The sequence below is a fragment of the Osmia lignaria genome, unplaced genomic scaffold (assembly GCF_051020975.1).
Source record: "Osmia lignaria lignaria isolate PbOS001 unplaced genomic scaffold, iyOsmLign1 scaffold0072, whole genome shotgun sequence".
Lineage (NCBI taxonomy): Eukaryota > Metazoa > Arthropoda > Insecta > Hymenoptera > Megachilidae > Osmia > Osmia lignaria.
Genome location: NW_027478213.1, coordinates 47,501 through 55,000, shown reverse-complemented (window position 1 = coordinate 55,000; position 7,500 = coordinate 47,501). Strand labels below are relative to the sequence as shown.

Here is a 7,500-nt window from a genome sequence, read left to right as displayed (position 1 = left end):
ACTTAGACATGCATGGCTTAATCTTTGAGACAAGCATATGACTACTGGCAGGATCAACCAGGGAGCTTAGTTATTATTGTAAATTTAAATTTTCGTCGTCGGCCCTCCCTGTAAGACCGATCGACGTTAAGCCATTTCTCTTTTGTATGTAACACACATTTCATAAATTTTGTACCTCTTATAGAGGCCAAATATTCTCCTCCTCCTCTCATAAAGCACGAAAATCACTTTCACGCCGTGCATCCATCGTGCAAGCACGTAGACCACACACGCTGGACAATATAATAAAAGATAGCGCGGACAGTGGCATGCTATACAAATCGAGAAAGCGCGTACAGTGATCATGCTGGTCATTTTGCCACCAAATTTTATAATCTTTATCATTAGAGCGGGCCCACCAACCTCGTCTCTGTACTTTATACATTTCTCCTCCATCTGCACACACCTTTTCAAACATTAACGGAGAGAGTTCCTTGGACTTGCTTTAAATGTACATATTAGATATGTTGGAATCTCTCTCCTTTAGAAGTTTCCCCAGCCTTAAAACTTCTTTCATTTTTACTCCTCTCTCCATACTTATTTTCCTCTCTGAACGTATCAGAGAGGATTTTATTTCTGACACCTCTTGACTTTTCTTAAATTCAGGGACGTAATTTTGTTCATAATTCAGTGGACTTTTGTGTATTTTATACTTTAAATATTTCCAAACAGTCTCCCTTCTAAAAGTGATAGAACGAATTTTCGTCTAACACTACTTTCTTGGTTCAAAAATTTTATACAATCTTATAACTTTTTCAGTTTTAACAAATTTTGGTTACAGACAGTTGATGCTCAGTTTGTACAAGTATGCAACATTTATAAGTGCATACAGGTCACCAGCCTTATATTACAAGGCTCACCACATATGGGCCATTCGGTCTTAGACACCGACCCGTGGTAATGCTGTGTGGAGATTAATAATAATCCGCAACGGAAAACCGGAACGAGAATAGTCGAGAAAGTATATTCTCGAGGAGCGGTAGACTGCTTTTCAACCGAAGTCATAAAAGAGCCACACGCTCGACGCTACTCCCGACCGGTCCGAGCGAACCGAAAGTGCCTTCCTATAAATACCGAACGGCCGGCCGCTAGGTCGGCGACGCATGGGCTTACGCCCAGGCGTATGCCTGTGCAAACCGCCGTGAGAGCGTACCATCCCGCCGGCACGGTAAAACTTAGACTGAAAATATCGTCGAACATATCCTTTCATTTTATAACGTTCTATACATGAAAATTAATAAATTAACATGCAGGACATAATAAATTCACATTCTCATGTAAATCATGGGTTTAATTAATATTTTAAAAAATTTTAAAACCGCCCAGAACCGATGAGATGAAAATATTAAAACGATATTTTTGCATTTTCTTACGGTAAAACATTAACAAATAAGCGACTATAGCAATATAAAACTCCATTTGTAATTTAATTAATGAAAATTAATATTTTTTTTTGATTTTTCAGCGATCCAGAACCGATGAGACGAAAACATTAAAACGATATTTTTGCATTTTCTTACGACAAAACATTAACAAATACGAGACTATAACAATATAAAACTACATATGTAATTTAATTAATCAAAATTAATAATTTTTTTTGATTTTTCAGTGATCCAGAACCGATAAGTCGAAAATTTTAACAATCATATTTTTGCATTCTGTACCGTGGATCCATCGTTAAACGCTATTAAACTAACGTCCGTGATGGTATAAATGCAGATTTTCGCTCCGTTTAGCCAAAATAACGAACTTTAGGTGCGCTCCGAAATATTTCAAAGTCCCAGCGGCGTATTGCTTCGCCTCTTAGAACCGATTAGTCGAAAATTTTAACAATCATATTTTTGCATTCTGTACCGTGGATCGATCGTTAAACGCTATTAAACTAACGTCCGTGATGGTATAAATGCAGATTTTCGCTCCGTTTAGCCAAAATAACGAACTTTAGGTGCGCTCCGAAATATTTCAAAGTCCCAGCGGCGTATTGCTTCGCCTCTTAGAACCGATTAGTCGAAAATTTTAACAATCATATTTTTGCATTCTGTACCGTGGATCCATCGTTAAACGCTATTAAACTAACGTCCGTGATGGTATAAATGCAGATTTTCGCTCCGTTTAGCCAAAATAACGAACTTTAGGTGCGCTCCGAAATATTTCAAAGTCCCAGCGGCGTATTGCTTCGCCTCTTAGAACCGATTAGTCGAAAATTTTAACAATCATATTTTTGCATTCTGTACCGTGGATCGATCGTTAAACGCTATTAAACTAACGTCCGTGATGGTATAAATGCAGATTTTCGCTCCGTTTAGCCAAAATAACGAACTTTAGGTGCGCTCCGAAATATTTCAAAGTCCCAGCGGCGTATTGCTTCGCCTCTTAGAACCGATTAGTCGAAAATTTTAACAATCATATTTTTGCATTCTGTACCGTGGATCCATCGTTAAACGCTATTAAACTAACGTCCGTGATGGTATAAATGCAGATTTTCGCTCCGTTTAGCCAAAATAACGAACTTTAGGTGCGCTCCGAAATATTTCAAAGTCCCAGCGGCGTATTGCTTCGCCTCTTAGAACCGATTAGTCGAAAATTTTAACAATCATATTTTTGCATTCTGTACCGTGGATCGATCGTTAAACGCTATTAAACTAACGTCCGTGATGGTATAAATGCAGATTTTCGCTCCGTTTAGCCAAAATAACGAACTTTAGGTGCGCTCCGAAATATTTCAAAGTCCCAGCGGCGTATTGCTTCGCCTCTTAGAACCGATTAGTCGAAAATTTTAACAATCATATTTTTGCATTCTGTACCGTGGATCCATCGTTAAACGCTATTAAACTAACGTCCGTGATGGTATAAATGCAGATTTTCGCTCCGTTTAGCCAAAATAACGAACTTTAGGTGCGCTCCGAAATATTTCAAAGTCCCAGCGGCGTATTGCTTCGCCTCTTAGAACCGATTAGTCGAAAATTTTAACAATCATATTTTTGCATTCTGTACCGTGGATCGATCGTTAAACGCTATTAAACTAACGTCCGTGATGGTATAAATGCAGATTTTCGCTCCGTTTAGCCAAAATAACGAACTTTAGGTGCGCTCCGAAATATTTCAAAGTCCCAGCGGCGTATTGCTTCGCCTCTTAGAACCGATTAGTCGAAAATTTTAACAATCATATTTTTGCATTCTGTACCGTGGATCCATCGTTAAACGCTATTAAACTAACGTCCGTGATGGTATAAATGCAGATTTTCGCTCCGTTTAGCCAAAATAACGAACTTTAGGTGCGCTCCGAAATATTTCAAAGTCCCAGCGGCGTATTGCTTCGCCTCTTAGAACCGATTAGTCGAAAATTTTAACAATCATATTTTTGCATTCTGTACCGTGGATCGATCGTTAAACGCTATTAAACTAACGTCCGTGATGGTATAAATGCAGATTTTCGCTCCGTTTAGCCAAAATAACGAACTTTAGGTGCGCTCCGAAATATTTCAAAGTCCCAGCGGCGTATTGCTTCGCCTCTTAGAACCGATTAGTCGAAAATTTTAACAATCATATTTTTGCATTCTGTACCGTGGATCGATCGTTAAACGCTATTAAACTAACGTCCGTGATGGTATAAATGCAGATTTTCGCTCCGTTTAGCCAAAATAACGAACTTTAGGTGCGCTCCGAAATATTTCAAAGTCCCAGCGGCGTATTGCTTCGCCTCTTAGAACCGATTAGTCGAAAATTTTAACAATCATATTTTTGCATTCTGTACCGTGGATCCATCGTTAAACGCTATTAAACTAACGTCCGTGATGGTATAAATGCAGATTTTCGCTCCGTTTAGCCAAAATAACGAACTTTAGGTGCGCTCCGAAATATTTCAAAGTCCCAGCGGCGTATTGCTTCGCCTCTTAGAACCGATTAGTCGAAAATTTTAACAATCATATTTTTGCATTCTGTACCGTGGATCGATCGTTAAACGCTATTAAACTAACGTCCGTGATGGTATAAATGCAGATTTTCGCTCCGTTTAGCCAAAATAACGAACTTTAGGTGCGCTCCGAAATATTTCAAAGTCCCAGCGGCGTATTGCTTCGCCTCTTAGAACCGATTAGTCGAAAATTTTAACAATCATATTTTTGCATTCTGTACCGTGGATCCATCGTTAAACGCTATTAAACTAACGTCCGTGATGGTATAAATGCAGATTTTCGCTCCGTTTAGCCAAAATAACGAACTTTAGGTGCGCTCCGAAATATTTCAAAGTCCCAGCGGCGTATTGCTTCGCCTCTTAGAACCGATTAGTCGAAAATTTTAACAATCATATTTTTGCATTCTGTACCGTGGATCGATCGTTAAACGCTATTGAACTAACGTCCGTGATGGTATAAATGCAGATTTTCGCTCCGTTTAGCCAAAATAACGAACTTTAGGTGCGCTCCGAAATATTTCAAAGTCCCAGCGGCGTATTGCTTCGCCTCTTAGAACCGATTAGTCGAAAATTTTAACAATCATATTTTTGCATTCTGTACCGTGGATCCATCGTTAAACGCTATTAAACTAACGTCCGTGATGGTATAAATGCAGATTTTCGCTCCGTTTAGCCAAAATAACGAACTTTAGGTGCGCTCCGAAATATTTCAAAGTCCCAGCGGCGTATTGCTTCGCCTCTTAGAACCGATTAGTCGAAAATTTTAACAATCATATTTTTGCATTCTGTACCGTGGATCGATCGTTAAACGCTATTAAACTAACGTCCGTGATGGTATAAATGCAGATTTTCGCTCCGTTTAGCCAAAATAACGAACTTTAGGTGCGCTCCGAAATATTTCAAAGTCCCAGCGGCGTATTGCTTCGCCTCTTAGAACCGATTAGTCGAAAATTTTAACAATCATATTTTTGCATTCTGTACCGTGGATCCATCGTTAAACGCTATTAAACTAACGTCCGTGATGGTATAAATGCAGATTTTCGCTCCGTTTAGCCAAAATAACGAACTTTAGGTGCGCTCCGAAATATTTCAAAGTCCCAGCGGCGTATTGCTTCGCCTCTTAGAACCGATTAGTCGAAAATTTTAACAATCATATTTTTGCATTCTGTACCGTGGATCGATCGTTAAACGCTATTAAACTAACGTCCGTGATGGTATAAATGCAGATTTTCGCTCCGTTTAGCCAAAATAACGAACTTTAGGTGCGCTCCGAAATATTTCAAAGTCCCAGCGGCGTATTGCTTCGCCTCTTAGAACCGATTAGTCGAAAATTTTAACAATCATATTTTTGCATTCTGTACCGTGGATCCATCGTTAAACGCTATTAAACTAACGTCCGTGATGGTATAAATGCAGATTTTCGCTCCGTTTAGCCAAAATAACGAACTTTAGGTGCGCTCCGAAATATTTCAAAGTCCCAGCGGCGTATTGCTTCGCCTCTTAGAACCGATTAGTCGAAAATTTTAACAATCATATTTTTGCATTCTGTACCGTGGATCGATCGTTAAACGCTATTAAACTAACGTCCGTGATGGTATAAATGCAGATTTTCGCTCCGTTTAGCCAAAATAACGAACTTTAGGTGCGCTCCGAAATATTTCAAAGTCCCAGCGGCGTATTGCTTCGCCTCTTAGAACCGATTAGTCGAAAATTTTAACAATCATATTTTTGCATTCTGTACCGTGGATCCATCGTTAAACGCTATTAAACTAACGTCCGTGATGGTATAAATGCAGATTTTCGCTCCGTTTAGCCAAAATAACGAACTTTAGGTGCGCTCCGAAATATTTCAAAGTCCCAGCGGCGTATTGCTTCGCCTCTTAGAACCGATTAGTCGAAAATTTTAACAATCATATTTTTGCATTCTGTACCGTGGATCGATCGTTAAACGCTATTAAACTAACGTCCGTGATGGTATAAATGCAGATTTTCGCTCCGTTTAGCCAAAATAACGAACTTTAGGTGCGCTCCGAAATATTTCAAAGTCCCAGCGGCGTATTGCTTCGCCTCTTAGAACCGATTAGTCGAAAATTTTAACAATCATATTTTTGCATTCTGTACCGTGGATCCATCGTTAAACGCTATTAAACTAACGTCCGTGATGGTATAAATGCAGATTTTCGCTCCGTTTAGCCAAAATAACGAACTTTAGGTGCGCTCCGAAATATTTCAAAGTCCCAGCGGCGTATTGCTTCGCCTCTTAGAACCGATTAGTCGAAAATTTTAACAATCATATTTTTGCATTCTGTACCGTGGATCGATCGTTAAACGCTATTAAACTAACGTCCGTGATGGTATAAATGCAGATTTTCGCTCCGTTTAGCCAAAATAACGAACTTTAGGTGCGCTCCGAAATATTTCAAAGTCCCAGCGGCGTATTGCTTCGCCTCTTAGAACCGATTAGTCGAAAATTTTAACAATCATATTTTTGCATTCTGTACCGTGGATCCATCGTTAAACGCTATTAAACTAACGTCCGTGATGGTATAAATGCAGATTTTCGCTCCGTTTAGCCAAAATAACGAACTTTAGGTGCGCTCCGAAATATTTCAAAGTCCCAGCGGCGTATTGCTTCGCCTCTTAGAACCGATTAGTCGAAAATTTTAACAATCATATTTTTGCATTCTGTACCGTGGATCGATCGTTAAACGCTATTAAACTAACGTCCGTGATGGTATAAATGCAGATTTTCGCTCCGTTTAGCCAAAATAACGAACTTTAGGTGCGCTCCGAAATATTTCAAAGTCCCAGCGGCGTATTGCTTCGCCTCTTAGAACCGATTAGTCGAAAATTTTAACAATCATATTTTTGCATTCTGTACCGTGGATCCATCGTTAAACGCTATTAAACTAACGTCCGTGATGGTATAAATGCAGATTTTCGCTCCGTTTAGCCAAAATAACGAACTTTAGGTGCGCTCCGAAATATTTCAAAGTCCCAGCGGCGTATTGCTTCGCCTCTTAGAACCGATTAGTCGAAAATTTTAACAATCATATTTTTGCATTCTGTACCGTGGATCGATCGTTAAACGCTATTAAACTAACGTCCGTGATGGTATAAATGCAGATTTTCGCTCCGTTTAGCCAAAATAACGAACTTTAGGTGCGCTCCGAAATATTTCAAAGTCCCAGCGGCGTATTGCTTCGCCTCTTAGAACCGATTAGTCGAAAATTTTAACAATCATATTTTTGCATTCTGTACCGTGGATCCATCGTTAAACGCTATTAAACTAACGTCCGTGATGGTATAAATGCAGATTTTCGCTCCGTTTAGCCAAAATAACGAACTTTAGGTGCGCTCCGAAATATTTCAAAGTCCCAGCGGCGTATTGCTTCGCCTCTTAGAACCGATTAGTCGAAAATTTTAACAATCATATTTTTGCATTCTGTACCGTGGATCGATCGTTAAACGCTATTAAACTAACGTCCGTGATGGTATAAATGCAGATTTTCGCTCCGTTTAGCCAAAATAACGAACTTTAGGTG

General features: G+C 39.3%; 1 non-coding gene across 1 annotated transcript in view; it reads right to left on the bottom strand.

Moving 5' to 3' along the window:
• LOC143307720 (small subunit ribosomal RNA) overlaps positions 1–64 on the bottom strand; it is a 1,923-nt gene extending 1,859 nt beyond the window's left edge. The window contains exon 1 of the ribosomal RNA XR_013064808.1: positions 1–64. This exon is cut by the window's left edge and continues 1,859 nt beyond it. This is a non-coding gene — a ribosomal RNA (small subunit ribosomal RNA).
• Between the last annotated feature and the right edge of the window lie 7,436 nt (positions 65–7,500).